This window comes from Canis lupus, chromosome 34 (assembly GCF_003254725.2).
Source record: "Canis lupus dingo isolate Sandy chromosome 34, ASM325472v2, whole genome shotgun sequence".
In the NCBI taxonomy this organism is placed as follows: domain Eukaryota; kingdom Metazoa; phylum Chordata; class Mammalia; order Carnivora; family Canidae; genus Canis; species Canis lupus.
Genome location: NC_064276.1, coordinates 5,565,368 through 5,590,680, shown reverse-complemented (window position 1 = coordinate 5,590,680; position 25,313 = coordinate 5,565,368). Strand labels below are relative to the sequence as shown.

The 25,313-nt window shown below is 40.8% G+C and overlaps 1 pseudogene; it reads right to left on the bottom strand.

The window, feature by feature from the left end:
- Nucleotides 1–282: 282 nt before the first annotated feature.
- LOC112662685 (synaptosomal-associated protein 29-like) overlaps nucleotides 283–25,313 on the bottom strand; it is a 32,957-nt pseudogene continuing 7,926 nt past the window's right edge.

Below are 25,313 nucleotides of genomic sequence, written 5' to 3'. Positions count from 1 at the left end.
GGGAGCCCTAGAACTCCTGGCTCTCGTCCTCGCCGTCCGCGGACTCTGTTCCCACTTCTTCATAATCCTTCTCCAGGGCAGCCAGGTCCTCTCGGGCCTCCAAGAACTCTCCTTCCCCCATGCCCTCGCCCACGTACCAGTGCACAAACGCGCGCTTGGCGTACATCAGCTCAAACTTGTGGTCGAGGCGGGCCCAGGCCTGGGCGATGGCGGTGGGGTTGCTCAGCATGCACACCGCCCGCAGCGCTGCACCTTGGCCAGGTTTTTTTTTTTTTTTGGACTCAACTCGCTCTATAATTATAACATTTGCAAACACATATTACGTTACACACTAAAACAACGGAAATTAAATTTTTTTGGGAAGTTCAACAGGAGATCTTTTGGCTCGTTTCATCACAGTGGGGTGGAGAGCCTTCTCGGTGTTTAAAGTCGCCTAACTTTTCTTTCTGTGCTTTTTATATTGACATCTAACTTGCCCACTTTGGTTGTGAGGCGGTCAAGAATGTCATCTTGCTCCTCAGTTTCCGTCTGCATCCCCAGGGCTCTGTGCTTCAGCCGGCCTGGTCCCACGGGTAGCTCATCCACATGCCTGTGGATCTCCCGGTGACAGGCTCGAAGGTGGGGGTTCCTCGGGCAAGCCTCGGTGCTCGCCTCCAGGGAAAGAGCCTGAGCCCTTCGGCTTCCCGAGGTTTGGGTGGCTGCCCTGGATGGCGCCTCCTGTGCTTTACTGGTACTTACGCTCCTTTCAATCCGCTGTTAGGCTGGGGGGCAAGGGTGCCTTTCTGTTCGGGGGGCGTCTCTGCTGGTTTGGACTCGAAGTAATCGACGAACCCCCCCAACATGCTCTTAGGCTGTTAACGTGCTTCTGGCCGGTCTCCGAATCTTGATCCACCTTGTCCCGCATCTTCCCCGGCGTTCTAAGACCCCCGAGGGCGGACGAGCTCCTCTGCAGACGCGACGCCGACCTCGCCGGACTCGCACAGGAGGGGCAGGGACCCTCGGTGCCGGCGGCCCTGGCCTGGGCCACGCGCATCAGCTCCTGCCCACGTGGCCGCCTGTCCGCGCGCGTCCTTCCACGGGCCGCCGGGCGCCCTCATCCTCCGCGTCGTCGTCCCACGGCTCGTCCCGGCCTGGGCAGGGGGAGGAGGTGCGCGGCCGCGGCGGGGAACGGTCCTCCCGGGGCCCTCGGGGCGCCCCCGCCTGCGCGCACAGCTCGGCGCGAGTCCCATCACAGGAGATCTAAAAGTGAGGGCTTTTGAGACAAAGGTGATAAGACATAATACACTCGCGCGGACCTTCATAGTTTTCAGAGTATGAATTCCTTTGATTTTAGTAGGATCCTTCAGTTCCGTGGGGCTGAATCCTACCCACGTAGATACTAAGATACACTAACACATGGCACAGCCAAACGTGCGGTGGAGCTGAGAGTAGTATTCACGCCTGCTGACTCCCCCGACTCCCCATGAATTTAAACAAAGATACTGGGCCCTGATAGGGTGACATATTAACCATATAAGTTACCTCACTATTTTATTAAGCTGTTTGCTCTTGATGACTATTAAAACTAACCTAAATGCAAATTAAAATAATAATAATTATAATCATAAACAAACAAATAAAATGCAGCTGTATTTCCTTAAATTAAGATATGGGATCTTAAGTGATGAATGTTCTAATGCCATAGGGCATTTTTGTCTTCTGCTTTCATTTACATTGAATAATTTTTAAAAAGTTCTCTTGGAATCTAGAAAGAATCACCTCCTTCTTTTAAGGTCTACTCTCCTAGCAACTTTCAAATGTATAATGCAGTGTTATTAACTATAGTTTGAGGATTATTCCTTAAAATAAATGAATAATAGAGGAAAAAAACATATTTAGAATGAAAGTATAATCAAGTCAGTTATGAGCATAGTAAGTAACCCTCAAGCGTGATATAAAATATTTGGTGATCTACTTCCCACCAAGTAGAGATTAAAATAAAACTTACTTTTCCACTGGGTAGAATTTTTAAAAATAGTTTCTAAGTACTAAAATTGAGAATGATAGTGCATTAAATTGGGGACAGAGAAAGAAAAATCTGGCAAAAAAGTTAAATTGCTGTCTAAATAGAAATAAGATTTTTTTTTCTCCTAATTGTTCGGGTATATTTTCCTAAATTAATCTTCTCCGTTTTTAAATCTAAGCTATTTTAAAATCAGAATGTAAGTTAATATTTAAATCATATCAACTATCAATTTTATTCAGTATGTTTAGAAAAGCTATATACAGATCTTAAAGAATACATAAATATAGCAAAAGGGCTAAATAACTGTCTGGAAGCAGTTATTATACAGGGAGGCTTATCAGCAGGCTGGAGACCACCCTCCTTGGAAAGCCCTGCTTGCTAGTTCACACCTGGCAGGAGTTTGGGACCTTGGCTGGTATCGATACAAAATTCTCCCTAGATGATGTGCCTATGTTCACGCTATGCCTATGCTGTTTGTATAAACAATGTAGTTCATGCTGAACAACTGTCTTCTTTCTGGGAGACTACAATGTTGGTACAAGATAGTAGAGGGTGCCTACATAAGCCCTGCCCCCCAAAAAACCTCTGGTCAAGAGTGTCTAAGTAGCTTCCCTCTAGAGGGCACTGTACTCAGCTTGTCATAACTCATGGCTGGAGGAATTAACCTCATCCCATGTGACTCCCCTGGGAGAGAACCCTTGGAATTTTGTGCCTGGTTTCCACCAGACCTCTTCCCCGTGTATCCTCTCCCTTTGCTGATTGTCCTTTGTTTCCTTCACTGTAATAAATCTCAGTTATGAGTTCAGGTACATGCTGAGTCATGTGAGTTCTTTTGGCAAATCACTGAAACTGGGGATGGTCTTGGAGATCCCAGACCTAGACACCACAAAGGAAAATTTTTTTTTCTTAAAATAAAAATACTAGCTTACACATATATGATGAACAATTTTGCAAATTCCCATGCTATTATTTTTAAAAGATTGCTCACATCTGTTACTTATCACATCAAGGGAAGTGTTAACATATCACTGGGACAGAGTTGTAGGCACTGTAGGAAACAGGCTGTCGAGGTCCTCGATTACTGAGAAAGAAATTCTGTGCTCGAGGTAGGCAGTATAATTTGTAGGTTGTGTAATATTTTTAAAATGGTGATTGTGGTTTGTATTTTAAAACTACTCAAGAATGGGGATTCCTGAGTGGCTCAGCAGCTGAGTGTCTGTCTGCCTTTGATTCAGGTTGTGATCCCAGAGTCCTGGAATGGAGTCCCACATCGGGCTCCCTGCATGGAGCCTGCTTCTCCCTCTGCCTGTGTCTCTGCCTCTCTCTCTCTGTGTTTCTCATGAATAAATAAATAAAATCTTTTAAAAAAGAATTTAAAAGCAAAACTACTTAAGGATGTACAATTATTGATAAGTGTGACAAAAAGGACAATTCAATGTTGGTTGACATTTTGAGGGATTTGTAATGTTGAGTGATTGTAATGTGTGAAGAGCTGCACAGGTAAAGATGCTGAGAAAGCATTAGTGACCTGCAAACACCTGCCAGCTCATCAGTGGCAGAGCCGAGCCTCTACGCTAGGCGGTGGGATGGCACAGCTCCAGCACCCAGCCACTGTGATTCATTGTCCCACACTGTGAGCTGCCATGGCAGCCAGCAGAGGTGCCACCAACGCAGACAGCCTTGTGTGATGGATGCCTGTTAGCAGTAGCTACAAGCACCCACCTTTCACTGTCCAGTGTCCGAGGGCTTCATCTCCCACCTGTGTTCACGATGCTTCTGTGTTACCATGGAGAGTAAATGAGGGGAGACTATCTGTGCGTTAGTGCGAAAGAGCGGGGTGATGCGGAAATGTGCAGAGGCTCTTCTGCCACCTTTACTTTCATGACTTCCAACTCAACAGTGTGTAAAATGCCAAGTTCCTATCACGTTTTTTACAGTTCTCTCTCTCCACTCTTCCACCCTCAGAAATAGCTGATGAGGGGAAATTGAGTGGGAGAAAGAATTGCTGCTTATCCTTATCTCCTGAATCATGTTAAATAATTTTATGTTATTTTCTGTACTGTATCTGTGCATCTAAGAAAGAAGAATAACTTTTTTTGTTGTTTTTTTTTTTCCAAACTCCTGCTAGATCTCATTTTCGGCAAGTATCTTCTATTTGATCCTGGAAAAAAGTGACCTCAACATTATTTTTGGGATCTAGAGGACATTATCAAGGTGCTTCTGAAGATGTAAAAATTGCTCATGACTGGTATAACATTTGATACATACATTTGCCTGACCATTGCTTGATTCTCGTTAGGCAACATTTCTTTTCACATGTGATTTCTTTTCAGATGTTGTAAGTACTCCACCCCCCTCCACTTTATTGAATAAATAACATAATTATATATATGCCAGTGTACATATACTTTGGGGCTCTGATGAACATTTTCTGAGAAGGGTAGTAGGATGAAAACAAGTCTAGGAGTAATGCATGTGGGAATCTGAGTCTCCGTGTTTTGCTAGTGAGACACACCGGCTCCTCATCACTGCTTTCTTCCCTACAAATCATTCACCTCTCCCAGAGCATTTCCATGCCCAACACTGCAGGCCACACAAGGTCTGGACAGCACTGTAGTGGGCATGCATCCTCTGTTCTGTTTTGTCTCTATGTGTAGGCATTTAAACCAAATCGTCGCTAACATATCAACGCACCTATGGTGGGGCAAGTCAGCTGCTCCCCAGTTAAAATGAGTAAGTGCAAGAAAAATAAAAGCAATTATTTATGTGTAAAAAAATAACCCAACAACTTCTTGCTGCTTTTTTAGCTGGAATGTATAGGCACAGAAATGTTCCATCCTCTAATCAACTCAGCTAGTGTGGAGTGAAGACTTGCCCATGAAATGGCCCAGTGAGCATGGACCTGACTGTGACTGTCATTATGGCCTGTAGCCAGGGAGCATGGCCCTGAGCAGCAAGTGTCATCAGAGACATTGCATTAAAAAATAATGGGCTCAGTGCTTGGAATAAGAGAGATCCTATTCTCACAGATTATTCCTCAGATGTTGGAAAGAATGGCGAAAGAGCAGGGCTGGCAACTTCAAAAAGAGAAATAGCAAAACATCATCATCATCATCATCATCATCATTATTATTATTATTACTATTATATCTCTAGATTGAGCAACTCTGTTAAAGGCTACCACCTTAACACACCAACTACTCACTTCTTAGCCTTGATATTTTAAAAATTGCAAGGGCTACACTTAGTCTGTGCCCTACTTCTTATTAGATCTTTATCTTGGGCAAATTATATAAGCTCTCTGACTCAGTTTTCTCATCTATAAGATGGAAGTTAGTAATAATAGTATCTACATCTACTGCATAGAGGCAATGGGGGAATTTTGTGAATTAATATAACATTAGCAAACAAGTGGGATGACATCAAACTTAAAAGCTTCTGCATGGCAAAGGAAACTATCCACAAAATGAAAAGTCATCCCTACTGAATGGGAGAAAATATTTGGAAATCATTTATCCGATAAAGGATTAATATCCAAAATATATAAAGAATTTCAAACAGCTCAATAGCAAACAAAACAAAATAAAAATAAAAATGGGCAGAAGGGGGCACATGGGTGGCTCAGTAGTTGAGCATCTGCCTTCAACATGGGGCATGGTCCCAGGGTCCCTAGATCGAATCCTGCATTGGGCTCCCTGTAGGGAGCCTGCTTCTCCCTCAGCCTATGTCTCTGCCTCTCTCTATGTGTTTCTCATGAATAAATAAGATCTTAAAAAAAAAAAAAAAAAAACAGGCAGAAGGTCTGAATGACAGTTTTCCAAAGAAGACATACAGATGGCCAACAGGTACATGAAAACTGCTCAGCATCATTAATCATAAGAGAGACACAAATCAAGACCACAATGAGATCTCACCTCACATGTGTTAAAATGGCTATTATCAAAAAGACAAGAAAGAACAAGTGTTGGTTAGGATGTGGAAAAAGAGGTAGAAAGTGTAACTGTGTCTATATGACATAGAGTGAGCACTACACACACACACACACACACACACACACAGAGCTACTAAATTATAATTAGTAGTAGCTGATTTTAAAAGTTTGAATTTAAGCATCAATTTGTACTGAACCATTGTCCAGCTCCCAAACAACATACTTGAGGTATTTGACAGTTATCATCAGTAGCAATGGCGACTTTAAAGGCCAAGAGGGCAATCTATCTTCATTTCTTCTGGAATACTAATTACTATCTCTTTGGTGACTCCGATGTGCTAAAATATTTTAGATAAAGGACAATAGCTACATTAAATATGACTTTATTCTAGAGGATGGTACACATCAAAAATCAGTGAAAAAGGAAAAAAACCCTATCATTTTTAAAGTAGCTTTATTGAAAAATAGTTTACATAAAATAAAATTCATTCATTGGAAGTGTACCATTCATTTTTTGGGTATGTTTACAGTTAAGCAACCATCAACGTGTTCAATTTTAGAACATTTAATGGCCTCAGAAAAAAGCCCCACAGCCTTTAGTAAATGCCTGTATTTTCCCCCAGTCCCTCATCCCTAGCCCCAGGCAACTGCTAATCTACTTTTTGTTTCTATGGATTTGCCCATTGTAGACACTTCTCATAAAGGAAATCAAACAAATTCTTTATCAGATATATGATCTGCAAATATTTTCTTCCATTTATGGGTTGTCTTTTCACTTTTTCAATGGTCCCTTTGAAGAGCAAATATTTTAATATTGATGACAGCCAATATGTAGGCTTCCCCTGCTCTCTGAAAGTAAGGTGCTCCTTTGAAACCTTCTGTAAGCTGAAATGACACAAAGAAGTAAACACCATTTTGTAAAAACAAAAATCCTTTTTGGATTTTTTTGTTGTTGTTGTTGTTAGCAAAAGCAGATACTAACGTGGGTCTTTTGTAAAAGAAAAGCAGCACAAATTGGACTTTTGGATAGTAGGGAAACTTGTATATATTTTTGTTTTGGTTTCTTGTGCTTGGGTGTGATATCAAAAAAAATGATACCTGTTTTCTTCTAGGGATTTTGTAGTTTTTATTCTCACATTTAAGTGGATGATCCATTTTGAGTTAATTATTGAATATGATGTACAGTAGTGATCCAACTTCATTCTTTTGCATGTGGATGTCCAGTAGTACTAGTACCATTTGTTGGAAAAATTATGCTTTCCTTCTTGAATTGTCTTGGCACCTTTATTGAAAATCAATTGACTAGGGCATCTGGGTGGTGCAGTCAGTTGATCATCCAACTCTTGGTTTTGGCTCAGGTTGTAATCTCAGAGTCATGAGATCAAGCCCAGTGTCGGTCTCCATGCTCAGCGAGGAGTCACTTTGAGATTTTCTCTCTTTCCCTCTCACTCTGCCCCTCTTTCCTCAAAGCCCATGTTCTTGCTCTCTCTCTTTCTCTCTAAGTAAATCTTAAAAAAAAAGAAAGAAACAAAATCAACTGACTGTAAATGTGAAGGTATATTTCTAGACTCTCAATTCTATCCAATGATCTATGTGTCTGCTCTTATACCACATTGTCTTGATAGTATAGCTTTATAATAAGTATTTAAGCTGGAAAGCATGAGTCCTCCAACTTTGTTTTCCTTTTCAAGATTGTTTGGTTTTCAATCAAGGCAATTTGCATTTTTTTAAAAGATTTTATTTATTTATTCATGAGAGACACAGAGAGAGAGAGAAAGGCAGAAACACAGGCAGAGGGAGAAGCAGGCTCCATGCAGGGAGCCCGACTCAGAACATGACCCTGGGTTCCCAGGATCATGCTCTGGGCTGAAGGTGGCACTAAACTGCTGAGCCCCCCAGCTGCCCACGCCAATTTGCATTTCTGTATGGATTTTAAGACCAGTTTGTCAATTTCTGCAGGAATGCCATCAGGAATTTTGATAAAGGATTGCACTGAATCTGTAGATCAATTAGGGTGGTACTATCATCTTAACATTATTAAATTTTTTGATCCATGAACATGAGATGTCTTTCCATTTATTAAAGTCTTCTTTGTTTTATTTCAAGAATATTTTCTAGTCTGAAGAGTATAAGGCTTTGCACCTGTTAATTTTGTTTCTAAGAATTTTATTCTGTTTGATGCTATTATAAATGGAATTTTTCTCAATTTAATTTTTATTCTTTGCAAATATATAGAAATACAATTTTCAGCTTGTAAAATAACTCTTTTGTTAGTTTTAATTAATTTTTAATAAATTTCTTAGACTTTTCCACATACAAGATCTTGTATATGGAAATATAGAGATAGTTTTTCTTTTACCTTTTTAATTTGGATAACTTTTATTTAATTTTCTTGTCTAATTGTCCTGCTAGATCCCTAACAGGGTGATGAATAGAAGAAATGAGTGTGAATGTCCTTGTCTTGTTCCTGATTATGGAGGAGGAACACATCTTTCAGTAAGTAAGTCCAGTAAGTCTGATACCAATCTATTTTTTTCATAGATTCTCTTTATCAGATTGAGTAGGCTCTCTTCCATTTTTAGTTTGTTGAATTTTTTTTTTATCACGAAAGGCTGTGAATAATATAAAATAACTTTGGTATCAATGGATATGATCATGTTTCCTTTGTCCTTAATTCTATTCATGTAGCATACTACATTAATTAGTCTCTATATGTTATACCTACCTTGCATTCCTTGGGTAAATTAGGTTTGGTTGTGGTGTTTGATCCTTTTTATATGTTGCTGTACTTGGTTTTCCAGCATTTTGTTGAGGATTTTTTGTGTCTATATTCATAAGAGGTATTTGTCTATAGTTTTCTTCAGATATCTTTGTCTGGTTTGAGTATAAGCCATCTCTTTTTTCTGTTTTTTTTTTTTCTTTTAAGATTTATTTGCTTATTTTGTTTTTTTTTTTTTTTTTTTTTTTAAATTTTTATTTATTTATGATAGTCACAGAGAGAGAGAGAGAGAGAGAGAGGCAGAGACACAGGCAGAGGGAGAAGCAGGCTCCGTGCACTGGGAGCCTGACATGGGATTCGATCCCGGGTCTCCAGGATCGCGCCCTGGGTCAAAGGCAGGCGCCAAACCGCTGCGCCACCCAGGGATCCCTATTTGCTTATTTTGAAAGAGAGAGAGAGCATGAAGGTGGGGCCAGAGAGGAGCAAGACAATCTCAAGCAGACTCCGTACTGAGCACAGAGTCCCATGTGGGCTCTATCTCAAGATTCTGAAATCATGACCTCAGCCAAAATCAAGAGTCCAATGTTTAACCAACTGAGCCATCCAGATACCCCAGAGCCATGTCTTCTTTTTTAAATAAAACTTCATCAGGGAAATTTTGAGTTGAAGATTCATGTAAATAATAGATGAAAGAGATATGACAGGCCTAGGAGTAAAAGAGTGATATGTAACTCTTAATATCATTGTTCCCACTCAGAACCCATTAGCGTAAATGGGCTTTCTCCAAATCATGATGGGTTACTCAGTACATTTGCAGAATCCTGTCCACCAGCAGGCCTGCAGTGAGCTGCAACTTGGAAAAACAGCTTTACAGTTGTGCAGTGATTAACTGTGGCCCACTGTTAAAATAAACTTTTCCTGGGATGTGGAAAATGATATTTTTCACTTGAATATATATCATTGTAAAAGTCATATCTTTTCTTTTTTCTCCTTCTTTCTCCTCTTCTTCCCTCTATCTTCATTTCCTTCCTTCCTCTTTCCTAATAAAAGATATAATTGCCAGTGTTATAGAACAATTCTAATTAATTAACTAAATAAAATTTTCTTTCTTTTCTTTCTTTCTTTCTTTCTTTCTTTCTTTCTTTCTTTCTTTCTTTCTTTCTTCTTTCTTTCTTTCTTTTCTTCCTTCTTGATTAGTTCAAAACTAGCTGCAGAATAATCCCACAATGACCATTTTTATGTTGGTTTATAATATTTTCATCCTTTTTTGTAAATATGACTCTTAACCAAAATGTATTTTATACAATTTATATCTTGTCGCTTTTAAATGGAGGTCTCCTTTCTAATGGGCATTACTGAGGATCATTTTAGATAACCTCACAATGGTCATTAAGATTAATAATAGATTATTACAATGCTTAGGATGGATAGAACTTATGTCCCTGAGAGTAGCTGAGTAATGAGAGGCATTGTTTTTATGTGATTCTCTCAGATTTACCTTTAGATATAATAAGTACCTCCTCAGAGAAGCTGAGAGCATGAACTTTGCTAATGAGACATTTATGAGCAATCAATGCAGCCTTTACTTAACCAACTACCTGAAGACAAGAATACCTGAAATTATAATTATGAAGGAACTTATCCTTGGAGACCAAATAAAAGTCAATATAAAGAAAAAAGTATTTTTCGATTTCCTATGTTGGCCAACTCTAATTAGTGCTAAATAATAGCTGGATGGTCGAGATGGAGAGAAAGAAGCTAATTGTTAACCATCCATCATTCTCATCCTCATTGGCATTATTTTAACTAATCCAAACTATTAAAAATAATATTTAAGCACATTCAGTGTACACTTTAGATTTCTGAAGCCTGAAAAACCTAAAATCTGTTTGACATTTGGAGACAACTTTGAGATTTAAGCAATATTCAGATTGTAGTTCTAATTACCCAACTTTAGTCCAAATCCTGAGCCATAGAAGAATAAAATAAGACCAATGAAATATGCAACCTTTTCAGAATTAAAATTGAGTGTAGAGAGAGGAATAGAAAATTTGGATAAGAAAGAAGATTTCTTTCCTAAACTAGTACATATGTGTAAATGTTACTACATTATGATAAAGTGCTGAACATTGCCTACTTAGTAAGATGCACTTACAGTAATACTGGCCTAAGTCTAGTAGAAATTGGTTTAAATGGTCACAAATTAGTTTAAAGGCTTTTATGAACAACATTTTTCATATAATGTTGCCAATGTGAAAACTTTTACTAGTTAATTATGTGAATGCCTCACTATCTTTCTGGAATTTTGGAGAAAAATCCTGACCCTGAGTATTCTAAGTATTCTCTAAATTTTATTACTGGGATTTAGAGCTTCATTTTAAGACTCTTTGACATAAACATTTAATTAATTTTTTAAATCTGACCTTAACTACAGAAAAAGAATAGTGACTCAAAGTGAGAGAGAAATAGTGTCAACCACAGCAACCTTCTTATCTTTGGTAAGTTGAGTCTTTAAAGGCAATCTTCACAATGAGCTACTGCACTTTGAGTTGAACTATAATTTTTTAAATTTCATTTAGAAATTTATTGATTATACAATGTTGACTTTTTAAAAAAAATACTTGTAGGCAGCATTCATGTATTTCTGAATAGACTGGAGAAGAACCAGTTGACTCGGTCTTTATTGAATTGCTGACCTGTGGTCATTCACGTGGCAGCTTGTCTTTAGGAATCTCTAACTTTCAAAGGTAGGTCCTTAACCTGCACCTGTGGGTTCCTCAGATCCCTTCCTGGCCTTGGGCCCACAGCATGCAGGGAGCAAGATGGCACAGGCTCAGTGCCAGCTCATCTCGCCCTGGCTGCTCTCTGGCCCCTTGCCTAGTTTTAGTGACAAAGCCTTCAACATCTCTCCGGAGTGATGTTACAGTCTTTCCTCCAGTGTCTGAGTTTCGTCCTGCCTCCTCTGACACATACACCTCCCAGGAATCAGGGACTGCATATATGCCCTGTGATGGGTCCTGCTCCATCTCCAAACACCAACCTGCTGCCTCCTCCCCCAACAACCCCTACCCCTGTCCCCAGTCCTCAGTCTCCTACTGTGATTGGAACCTTCACCATGGCCTTCATGGTTGAATGATGTATCATTGGTGTTAGGTTCAGGCTGTCTCTCAAATATTTGGATCCTACTTATGGAAAGACAGTGAATTTTGTAAATACTCATAATTTGCCTACTCCATGAATGAAAGTTGGCTCAGATGCCACATAGATCACAAACAAACCCACCAAAGATTCAGAGAGCCACACTGGAAAGTCAGCAAGCAAGCCAGCAGGCTGAAGGACTCTGGATTTGCCCATCAGTGTGGGGCCCATCATCTCAGAAGTGTTACAGTGGGAGCCTGTTTCCCAGTCTCCTGTGATGTTTGTTATTCCCAAGCTTTCTTTTATCACTTTGCAACTCTCCGTTGCATGTGGTTTGACCTAGAACATAAATGGAAAGACATGGTATTGTTCTATGACTTGCTTTTGTTCACTCACATTATTTCTGAGACGTATATCATGTTTGTGCAGGTAACTAAGATTTCTCTTCATCTTTTTAAAATATTTTATTTATTCATGAGAGAAAGAGAGAGAGGCAGAGACACAGGCAGAGAGAGAAGCAGGCTCCAAGCAGGGAGCCCAATGTGGAACTCAATCCTGGGACTCCAGGATCATACCCTGCGCTGAAGGCAGGTGCTCAACCACTGAGCCACCCAGGCGTGCCTCTTCATCTTCATCACTGCAGAATGCTCCTTTGCATTCCTGAATTTTATGTTATTGCACTGACTGATATTTAGGTTGTCTATTTCATTTTACTTTTGCAATTATGACCATCTCTGTCTGCATCTTCTGGGCCAGATGTTTCTCCCAGTCAAGGCTTTTCAGTCATGGCAATCATAGAAATTGGCACTATCCATACAAAACAGTGGGAAACAAATAAACCCACCTGTGATGGTCACAAGAATGGAAACCTTGTCCAAGAGTGGAAGGGATCAATATCCTGGTGTACTTGCTGCCTCCTCCCAGCCCAAGGGTTGAGGACCTGAACTCTGGGGATGGAGCTGCTGGTACATCATGTATGGACTATTCAGCTCTGTTACAATACTCGAAATTACTGTCCAAAGTCTTTTTGCAAACCTCGTGATCTTCATTATACTTGATCCAATTAGTTAGATCATGAAAACACACATAAGATGGATGTTTCTATGACTTTGAAGAGGCAGGACGGGACAGATAGGATGATTCCTTAGCTCCAACCCAGTGCACTGCCCTTCTAAGTAACACTGAGCCCTCCATGTCCACAAGACAAGGCCCCAGTCTTCCAGACATTGGTCAAGGCTCCCTCCCTTACATTTCCTAATTTCCTTTCTCTGTCTGGAAAATGGCTCTTCATCCTTCAAGGTCTTGTTTAAAAGGATAGGCTTTCCCTTCTTCATTCTTCCTTCAAATACTGATTATGCATTTCCAGGCCTCAGAAGCACTGTCTCCACTCTACTTTCCTAATGGTGCATAGTGTCCTATGTGATCCTTCCCTCCTTCCTGCCAGGCTAGGGGCCAGGTTGGGGGTGGGAGGAGGAGAGCATGATATTGAGCCAGCTAGATCACCCTGGAAAGTTCATACTTAGACTGGAAGAGCATGGCAGCTGAACTTCAGAACTTATAACTGAGTGCACATCATTCACCATAGCTCACATGTCCAGATCAAGAGAAGGTCCTTCCAGTAACTCATTCGTTCCAACCAGAGTAAATTGGTGGGCACTATGCCCAGATCCAAATATTTGAGAATCTCCCAAGTTTGACATATTAGTAGCAAAAGCAGCTAAACCAAAACATAGCCTAAAGTAAGTGTTCAACAAATATTCCCTAAATGAATAAATGAATGACTAATTAGTATTTGTGTCAGAGAGCAAATGGTTGGCATTTCTCAGGTAATAGAAGGTAATAGAAGGACAGTATCTCCTGAGCAGTCTACCTGTAGACCTGAGCAACCTGTGGTCCCCTGTTGTCATAATGGAGCTGTGCCCTTTGAGTGTGAGAAATAAAAAAAGGCTGTTCCTGCTCTTAAGCCACCTATCCCAGTGCAATAGCATAATTACACTTTTATCCTAATAGCTGTTAATGTGAACAAAATGACAACAAATGGTGCATAGGAACAAAAAGCAATTTGGAGTCTCTCCCTGTTACCTGGCTGGTCAATGAAGCCGAGGAGGTGTTCCTGGATTCCAGACTGTATTCTTCTTCACTGACCTGGCACCCTCACTATGACTCATGAAAACCTGTCTGTGGCCATGGCCCTAAGAAACAGCCACAGGTGAGGAACAAGGATGCAGATGAGATGAGACAAGCAAAAGTATAGTCACAGAGCTGAGAGGAGAGAAGAATCAAGTAAGAAAGCAATTTTGCAGACACACAAATGGTCAGCACACCTGTAATCCTAAGAGTGTAAAGAGAAACTGAGCAGCTGTCTGGATATGACTCGGTCATTTAGAGAACTCCACTCATCAACATTCCAACATTACCATTTACTATTTTGCCTCCTGCTCTGAGAACACCTTCAAAGAAGTTGCAAAAATACCAACACAGATACGGCCCGAAAACTGTGCCTAACTCTGGCTGGATTTCCAACAGCAGAGAGACATGAGTGCAGCAAGAAAATGGACCCAGAAGTATCTAGGAATGGCTGTTGGACTCAGCAGCAGGGAAATGCCACATGAACTTCAAGACGCCCCGTAAACAGCACTAGGGGCAGGTCTAGTTCACTTCCATTGTTGCGTAACACTGACAAATAAAACAAGTCAGCTTTTAAAATGGCCATTGGCAAGTTTTCTCCAATGTGTGTCTGTTCAAGTAAAACCAAAGTGTGAGCGAATAAATTTATCTCCAAACCTGGTTTCTTTTTCAAGAGTCCAAACCCAAGATTCCAGATTCTTGCGAAAGATGACATTTTTTTTTTCAAAATGCAACATTAACTATGTTGCAAGTGTTCAAATGAAAAGATCCAGAAGTTAGCCGAGACATAAAACTTGTAATTTATGGAGAGGGGGACAAAGTTCATTTATAAAGATAATGAAGAATTGTCAGGCTAGTCTAAATAAACTTAAATGCAACCTGGGAGTCGAGCTTCTAGTAGAACTTCTTATGCGGCTGTCCTGTGTCACTGTGTGTGGTTTAGAAAAGGGACCGAGCCTTAAGACCCCATATACCCATAGTTTTGTCCTGCGAGAAGGTGCCCGGTCTCACTGTAAATAGCTCTTCTCCTTGAATTTAACAACCTTGCTGGCAAGAAATAGAGCAGAAGAGTTCTGTATATTTATGAGCATCTTTGTGGAAAATCCTAACCTCTGATTGGAATTAGCAACATCTTGATTACATATGCCACATAATTTCAATTTGTAAATAGCCATGAATTAAAAACAAACAAAAAAACCCAAGACTGTGGTAAAGTCCACTGCAGCCCCAGAACAACAGATCGACAGCCTGGGATCTCACTGTTGCTGAGGCCTGAGCTGATTCCCCTCACTATGGTGTCCAGGAGGAAGACTGGTCCAGGCATGAGAGTATGCCAAGCAGACTCGGCATTCAACTTTCTAGATGGTTGAAAAGTATTCAGTGCTGGAGCACCTGGGTGACTCAGTGGCTGAGCGTCTGCCTTCAGCTCAGGGCGTGATCCTGCAGTCCCGGAATCGAGTCCTGCATTAGGCTCCTTGCAGGGAGCTTATGTGTCCCTCTGCCTGTGTCTCTGCCTCTCTGTGTGTCTCTCATAAATAAATAAATAAATAAATAAATAAATAAATAAATAAATAAAATATTTTTTTTAAAAAAAGAGAAGTAACCAATGTTGATAATGATTTCATTTAGGAGTCATAATTTAGGCACATTTTTCTATTTGACTAGATTTAGATTTTGTTCAAACATATTATGTAGAATAAAAATCTTCATATGGGTATTACCATCCCTGAAGACATGTTTTAAACAGTGATTGAACAAGCTGACTCTTCAAGAACTTAAGTGCAAACCAAATTTCATTAGAAGTCACCAGAAGCTTCTAAAATCCTGTATAAGCACAATGAAAACAAACATCAGGGATCCCTGGGTGGCGCAGCGGTTTGGCGCCTGCCTTTGGCCCAGGGCGTGATCCTGGAGACCCGGGATCGAATCCCACATCGGGCTCCCGGTGCATGGAGCCTGCTTCTCCCTCTGCCTGTGTCTCTGCCTCTCTCTCTCTCTGTAACTATCATGAATAAATAAAAATTAAAAAAAAAAAAAAAGAAAACAAACATCACAGTCAAATGGCCCATGTGCCAGAAAGAGATTGTGGCTGGTTCATTAACTACTGCCTCCATTCGAATGTAAGCTCCCAGAGAGAAGGACGCTACCAAAAAGTTCACCATCAGACTCATCAGGGCTCAACTGAACCACAAAATAGTAAAAATCCTATAAGTTTTAGTGACTCGGTGAACAAAATAAAGTAATAAATGAGTGATTACAGAATGAGGGGTGCAAATTATACTGGGACCTGAGGAATAAATAAATTATTTGCCGAGCAGAGAAATGGTATAAAAGGGGAGGGAGTGTGTATAATTCCAATGTGGGAGGACCAAATGCGGGGAAATGCTGGGCAAACTTGCTGAACTGGGAGGAGGTCCCTGAAACTGGCCTCCAGGACCTCAAGCTGCATGTACAATTAACAGAAACACAGAACATTCCTGGACTTCTTACTGCACTACTGCCTTATAGTACTTTGGAAATGGAACAGTCTACCTGTCAGACCTAATGAGGATTTACCCCAAGATCTTTTATAAGATGCTCTGTTCCTTATCCCAAGGGAATGGTTCCAAGAATGCTTCCACATACTATCCTACAACAAAAATATTTTGCTATATTATCTTTTGGCCAAAAGGAAATTACCATGACAGACACAGCATTATGCTTCACTTAAAAACATCATCTGACCTAATGCTCAGTTGTCTTCAATCACCCAAATTAAAACAGTCTTGTCAAGAAATGACTTATCTTATGAAAAGTGAAGAAGCAATAGCGAGGTACTAAGTATTGTTTTTCCAATTACAACAAAGTTTGAAAGAGAGAAAAAGAGAGAGAGAGAGAGAGAAATTTTCCCACCACTAGCGCAGAGGATGACAAAGATACAGGAGTGGGGTAGATTTGCTTGACATTGAAATTGCATGTTCTCAGAGCGAACCACAAATTCAGAAGACGGTAGGAAACACCTCAGTGGACGCGCCAACTCCTACCTGTGGCCAGATAGATGATGTGGATGAGCGTGTCTCTACCCTGCCCCACATCGATGACCATGTGGGAGAAGCGGCTGTTGTCTTCCATGAAGGAGGGGGCCGAGGTCACCGGCTACACCACCTCGTGCATCAGAATGAACTTCTGAGCGTCCTGCAGGTTCCTCTCCGTCAGGTCCACATACAGGCCCTGCTCCACCGTGCCACAATGCAAGGGAAGGCAGGCCGTGACTGGGACCCCCACAGGCCAGCTGCACCCCCCACAGCTGCTCCCCCCCATTCTGGCCAGAGGGCACCCCGGAAACTGGGTCATTGCTTGGTGCAAATGTGCCTGCTTCTCTGGCCCCAAGTCCCCATCTTCAGTGTCCCCTCCCATTCTAGATTTGAACTCTCATCACATTCGGGGAGTCTGTCGACTCCATTATAAAAACAAATGGCCAGGAGTGAAAAAAATGTCACGTGGAAGTTATTGCTGACTGTAATTTGAACAGCATATGCATAAAAACTCCTCAGCATATTTTAAGTCACTTGGGAGCTGTCTGTCTAAATGTGTATTAGTATATCTGTCTGATAAATCAGGTGCCCAAAGTGAAAATGCAGCAATCAAGAACATCATTTAGATTTATTACTTTCTCTATTGGAGCCTATAAGGGCCTATAAGGCCATGAAGAGAGAATTATTCTAGTTTCATGTGGAGAGGATGTAATGTTGTTGCAACGTCATTCACACCCGCCGTAAAAATCCATACTTCCCTTATTGTCTTATATTGTTATTCCGAGTTATAAGAAATAATAAAGTCACTAGAAATCTGAGAAACGTGCCAAACTTTGCAAAGCAGGAAGAAACTGGGCAGGAGAGAAGAGGAAAAAGAAGGAAAGAGGAAAAAAGATAAAGAAAGAGAGAGACATTTTGAAGGAGAGGAAAAATACAAGTAGGGAAGTGGAACCTCAAAGGGGACAGAATGATCTGGAAATTGCTGGGAATTTCATTCCTAGTTGTGTTGCAGAGAAGCTGGGAGTGTATCACATGTGATAAATTCTAGCAAGAAGGACTAAAAAGGCATAGGAAAGAAGGGAAAGCTTTCCTGGAGCAGAGGACTTTCAGGACTACCCAAGCCTTTAAAATTCATTTATAAGCTCTAAATCCTCTAAAATGATGACTGATACTCATCGGAATCTTGCATAGGTTGGTTGGATAGGAATACAGTTCCTTGTGTGTAACAGTAAGAAGCTGCCATTTATAACAGACCAATCTCATCCTGGCTTTCAATAATAGATTAGAGGTACAAGACATACATACAATGTGTTTGAAAAGTAGAAATATATGTGAAGTACTTGATGCAATGTTCTGCATGCTACCAGATGGGGGGAAAACTGAGGAATTCTACAATAATTTCCTGCAGATCCATGTTGCTGGGTGTATCAGCTGTCCGTGCCTCTGTCTTGCAGAGTCGTATTCATGGGATAAATGCCCAACATGCAATTGTCGGTTTGTATGACGGTTACATGTTTAGCTTTATATGAATCTGCCAAGCTGTTTTCCAGAGTGGCTACACCATTTTACATTCCCACTGGCAATGCATGTACGGTTTCCCCTGCATCTTTTTGAACATTTTATATTGCCACTCTTTTCATTTTCACCATTCTAATAGGTGTTCAGTATTATCTCATTGTGGTTTCAATTTGTGCTTCACCAATAGTGAAAGGTGTCGATGGACATCTCTTCATGCGCTTAATTGCCATTGGTATATCCTCTATGGCAAGATATCTCTTCATGTATGTGGACATTTGCAAATTGAATTGGTTTTTGCTTTTGTGTTCTTTCTTTTTTGCTGTTGCATATTTAAATTTTCTAATACATTCTAGTCCGTTATGGATGCATGGTTCATAACTATTTTCTCCCAGAATATAGTTTGGTCTTTTTTTTTTTTCATTCTCTTAACAGGGTCTTTTGAAAGTAACTGTTTTTAATTTTGATGGTGTACGAATTTGTTGATTTTTCTATTTATGAATTGTTTTTAACATTAAGTCTAAGAACTTTTTGCCTAGCCTTAGATCATGAAATTTTTCTCTTATGTTATTTTTCTAAACTAAGGGTTTTACAGTTTAAGATATGAAGTTAAGATCAAAAGGGTTTTTTTGATTGTTTGTTTTGTTGTTTTTGCCTATGATTGTAAAATCACTTCAGCAGTATTTGATGAAAAAATGTACCTTTTGTCTATAGAATTGCTATTATACCTTTGTCAAAATTCAATTGGGCAAATCAGGGCTTTTCACCTAGACAAGCTAGGAGGGACCCATTTCTCCCTGCTCCTCACTGAGCACAACTATAAACCCTTGGAAAATGCAAGAGGCATCCAAAGGAGAATGCTAAAAGATGGCACAAGGATGACCTGACTTGGGGTGCAGGATGTCTTACAACCCTGTATCCAACGGAAGAAAGCAACTCAGGCCTGACACCTGCTGACCTCTGACTTAGCAAAAGAAGGTCTTCTTCTCCAGTTGAATAGGAGTAGGAGCACTATTGCAGTGGGGTGATAAGGACCCTCCCCAACAGTAAGCAACCAGGGGAAACTCTGTTTCCAGCAAGTGCGATTTCTCTCCTCTGTTGAGAAATACTTAGATGGACATGCAGAACCAGGGAGAGGGGCCTGGCCACAATAGGCAGCCTGGCCCAGGAAGACTCTTTGACTCTATTGAACTGAGACTCCACTCCCCCACCTGGAGACACAAGGGCAATCACAGTGCACCAGTAAGAGTGTCCCACAACAATATTCATCCAACTTGGGAAATCCTCTCCATTCCCCAGAGGTTAGTGGGGGAGGAAATCTTTCCATAGCAAGTGCCCACCCAGGGAAATCTCTTGGTCCTGCAGGTCTGAGACTCTTCTCCCCACCAGAAAAATACCCTACATCTGGTCTGGGGAAACACTTTTTTGCTCCATCACGCAGTACCATCAGGGATTTGGGCGTGGGGGTAAAGGGCTCAGGTAGCAGCATGTGCACCAAACAGATCAAAATGACACCATTATTGCAATAAAGAGCAAACGACCCTTGGAATCACAACCCTTAAAGCAGTTCAGGACCTGCATGCTAAACCTGAACAGAATGACCACATACTGAAATTAACAATCTAAATAAGGATGCCTGAGGGGCTCCTGACTCTTGATCTTGGCTCAGGTCTTGATCTCAGGGTCATGAGTTCCAGCCCTGTGTTGGGCTCCATGTGGGGTATGGAGCCTACTTAAAAAAAATTTCTTTTAAATCTAAGTAATACCAGAATCTCTTAATGTAATAGGCAAAATGTCTAAGATACAATCAAAATGCACCTATCCTACCAAGAACCAAGAAAATTGCAACTAGAACTGAAAAAAAAAAATCAGCTCACAATGACACTGAGATAAGTCACATGTTGGATTTATCTGACAAGCATCTTAAAGTGGCTGTCATGATAATACTTCCACAATCCATTACATGCTCTCTGGGAACAAATGAAAAGATAGAAAATCTCATCAATAAAATAAAAGTCACAAAAAGAAGGACCAAATGAAAATTATAAAACTGAAAAATGCAATAATGGAAAATTTCTTGAAAAATCAGTGGGTGGGATCAATAGCAAAATGGAGATGACAGAGGATGAACTTGAAGCCAGATCGATAGAATTCGTCCAATCTGAGCAACAGAGAAAAAGAGACTGAAAAAATAAATAAACAGAAGGGAGCAGAGCCTCGGGGACCTGTGGGATGAAAACAAATGACCCAGCACGTTTGTTCTCAGAGACTCAGAAGGAGGGGAAAGAGAGTAAGGCTACAAGAGTATTTAAAGTAATAATGGCTGGGGCAGCCCGGGTGGCTCAGCAGTTTAGCACTGCCTTCAGCCCAGGGCCTGAATCCTGGAGACTCGGGATCGAGTCTCCTGTCAGACTCCTGGCATGGAGCCTGCTTCTCCCTCTGCCTGTGTCTCTGCCTCTCTCTCCCCTCTCTGTGTCTCTCATGAATAAATAAGTAAAATCTTAAAAAATAATAAAGTAATAATGCCTGAAAACTTCTCCTATATGGCAAAAGATATACAATCACAGATTCAAGAATTTGAGATATTCCAAGTAGGAAAAATGCAAAGAAATCTATACCAAGACATATCATAGTGATCTGGAAACCAAAAACAAAGGAAAGCATTTGAAAGCAGCCAGAAGCTTCTCCCCAACAAGGAGGGAGACAGAGCTGATAAAACTGTGCAAAGCTTTGAGCAAACTCAAGGGAAAATTGGGAATTATAGACACTTCCAATTAAATTTTATTGTTAACATTTAAATAAAGCAGAAGAGTGCCAGGAGAAAACCTGTAGTTAGGTCAGCTGGGTTTGTTGCTTGTTGGGTCAAGGGTGAACCCATACCATGGAGAGTGGTGAGTGTCTCGGGGAGAAAGGGTTAAAATGAAGCTATTGATATACTTGGCATCTCCCACAGTAGGGGCATAAATATGCCAACTGTGGAAGGAGCCTCGGTGTCCATCGACAGATGAATGGATAAAGAAGATGTGGTCTATGTATACACTGGAATACTCCTCAGCCATAAGAAAGGATGGATACCCACCATTTGCTTCAATGTGGATGGAACTGGAGGGTATTCTGCTGAGTGAAATAAGTCAATCGGAGAAGGACAAACATTATATGGTCTCATTCCTTTGGGGAATATAAAAAATAGTGAAAGGGAATAAAGGAGAAAGGAGAGAAAACGAGTGGGAAATATCAGAGAGGGAGACAGAACATGAGACTCCTAACTCTGGGAAACGAACAAGGGGTGGTGGAAGGGAAGGTGGGTGGGGAGGTGGGGTGACTGGGTGATGGGCACTGAGGGGGGCACTTGATGGGATGAGCACTGAGGGTTATGCTATATATTGACAAATCGAACTCCAATAAAAAATATACAAAAAATAAAATGAAGCTATTATAGTATTTGGATTTTAGTTATGTAGTTCAGGGTAGGGTCTAAGACTGTGTAAACTGGGTGGCACAGGAAGCTGGGGTGACTCTAGCATTAATTAGATAAAGAAATAACAGTCACTCCTTTAGCAGGAGGAGGAGGAGTCTGTGATACTCTGTGTGTGTCCTGGTGACTGTCTGGGCCATTTCTGGATGCTGTAACAGAATATCCAAGACTGGGTGGCTTACAAACAATGGAACTTATTTCTCTTAGTTCTGGAGGCTGGGAAGGCCAGGATCACGGTGCCGGGGTGGTCAGGATCTGGTAAGACAGCCGACTTCTCCTTGTGTCCTCACGTGGTGGGAAGCGTTTGAAAGAGGGTCTAGGGATCTTTTCCAGGGCACTAATCCCATTCATGAGGACTCTACTCTCACAACCTAATTGCCTCCCGAAGACCCATTTCCTTGTATGGTCACACTGGGGGCTGGGCTAGGATTTCAACATATGAACTTGGGAGAGACACAAACCTTGATTCCGAAAAAGTGACTTTGCTTTTGTCTATGCTTAAATGAAAATTATCTAGAGGCTTTGTTTTGTTTCATTTTCCCACAATGTCAGAATCAACCAGTTTTATATGAGATTGTTTACATACAATAGGAGAGTAACATGGCCTAGCTGTGAACACCAGGGCAGCTTCCAGATGTTCGGAGCTGCCACTCTCTCTCTCTCTCTCTTTTTTTCCTTTTCTCAAATGTTATTTGCATAACATTCTGTTGTATATGCACTGGACCCATTGATGCCTTTGCAAACACAGTTGTCCCTTAGATTTATTTTTTAAAACTCTAACAACTAGATTTGATTCTTACGTTGTTTTTTTTTCTAAGACATTCCGACTAATAAGCAAGTGAATGAATTTTACCATGTAATTAGGATAATTATAGCAAAACAAGCTTTAGTATTCATAATCACTAGAAAGGTACAGATAACAACTATATCTCTTAGAACACATTTTCAGGGATAATTAGGTATCTGCTGGGGTAATTGAATTGCTTGTATGCTCTGGTAGGTTAAACTGAATTGTACCAATTGACATATAATTAATAGAGTGATTGAAACACATCGGAGAGCAAGAAGAGCTGGTAATGTCAGAGTGAGACAGTTACAGTCTCTCCTAAAGACTGAATGTAGAAACCACGCCATCTGACCTGGAGCTCCTGTATCCAGAATATGCACACACACACACACACACACACACACACACACACACACCATGGTAACCAAAGAGGACATCAATTGTGTTACCAGTGTTCAAGAACACCAAATTGGCAACTCTTGTATAATCCCTGGATTACAGTGGTGTGGCGGGGACTGGCTGGAGAACAGATGGCAGAGAGAAAAAAGTGTCCAGGTGGAACCGAATCTCAGAGCTCCAAGGGCTCTCAGGAATACATAGAAAAAGTGAGAGGAAATGGCAATAACTCAGAATCTTGATTAAGAAGAGTGTCGTTGGAGAGCGTGTGACCTGGCTCTGGACACACCGTTTCAAATAACGCCCTTGTGACTCCAGTGTGCTGAGCACTGTGACTTCATGTGTCTGTCATGTGTTTAGGGTCCACCGTACCAAACCACTTCCTGCCCAGATTCTCATAGAGGTTTGTCCCACGTCATGAGAGCCTCTTCCAATGGTTATAAAGCTCCCCCCCACCACCTTGCCTATCTCCAGAAAATCCTTTTATGAAGTTATAAAAGAAATGCTCAAATGTCATCCTACTAACTAAGCAAGAAAAGACCATGTTGTAGTATATAGATGCCCCTTTAGTCAAGGAGCCAGATGATATTTGGGAACGCTTGGGCTGCCCCGTACAGTTGGCCTGGGAGGACAAGGACCAGACTCAGTGTGTCCTACTGTTGGAATGGAAAAGTTCCGTTTCTAGAAAGCAGAGCTTCCTGAAATTAAGCCAGCAGTGTCTTATCCTTTTTCAAAGACATGAAAGAAAAGGAATAATATTTAAGCCCACCATGGCATCATGGAGCCATCAGATGGCAGCTGTCTGCAGTGGCCGCCAGTCACCAATACAATCTGTTTGGAGACCGACGTGAGGAGCCTTTAAATCTCACCACAAAGGATGAGAGGATACAAACTGTTTTCCCTCCTTACTTAAATATTTAAAGTCTGTTTCTTGCTAAAAGGCAATTTGCTGCAAATCTAATTTGTGTCACTTCTGACTTAATCAAAGAAATCATAAAGCAGGCTTTCCCTAATTTACAATGAATGTAAGTGAAAGAGAGCTGAAAGGACTTTGTGCAGAATAGATGTGCTAACTAAGCGAGGCTGGAAATAGGCACAAGAATATGTCAGCCTGCGTAATGACGTCATGTGCTGTGTGTGTCTGGATAAACGTCTGGAGATGCAGCTTTTGTCACATGTGTTTGGGTAGTTTCCTGAAGAACTTCACGTGCAGAAAAGGAATTAACACATAATTTAAGGATTTTGTTTTACTACTTTGTTTCCCAAATGGTCGTATAAAACAAGGTCTCTGAGATTACTCAGAAAAGATCCAAAATTGACAGAAGCACTGGGCATTGAGAGAATGAACCACCGCAAAGAGAGTGGGAAAGAGTCCAGCATGATTGGTTGGCTACCTGGTGACATACCTAAGTTTCTTCACATCACGCTTCTGTGAATATTTTACAGAAATATTCTAGTTAGTATGGCTTATGTTTCCTGATTTTATTTTCAAAATTACAAATGACTACTGTCGGGGCACCTGGGTGGCTCAGTGGTTGAACATCTGCCTTCAGCTCAGGGCATGATCTTGGGGTCCTGGGATCGAGTCCCACATCGAGCTCCCCACAGGGAGCCTGCTTCTCCTCTGCCCGTGTCTCTGCCTCTCTCTGTATGTCTCTCATGAATAAATAAATAAAATCTTACAAAAACAAAAACAAGTGACTACTGTTGTTGTTTATAATTTAACTCACAGGATCAGAAACAGCAGCTCTCAGAAGTGCAGAAAACATTTAATAGTCAAAGATTAAGAAAAATAATTTTGAAAATATTAACTTGAATTCAAAGATTCTGGAAGCGTTTTATACATATTGATAAAACTAAAAGGTCTAAAGCTTTTGAAAAAAATAAAGTTTAATGGAAAGAAATATCAGATAGCAATATCGTCTGGTTCCTATCAAATGCCATCTCCAGCATTCAACTAGAGAAGCATCCATTTCATTGTTTGGGCCTTGATTCCAAACTCTTGGAGGAAAACTGGTTTTGAGAAACTATGGAGTTTTCATGAGCCGAGAGAAAAAGAAGGTAGAAGTACCCTGAAATAACTTCCCAAAATTAAGTGTTTACTGTTGCTTTATAATGTTCACTAGAAAAAAAAATATATAGATATATAGATATAGATATTATTTGGAGAAAATTTACTAAAACGTGTAGGCCTGAATATTTTATA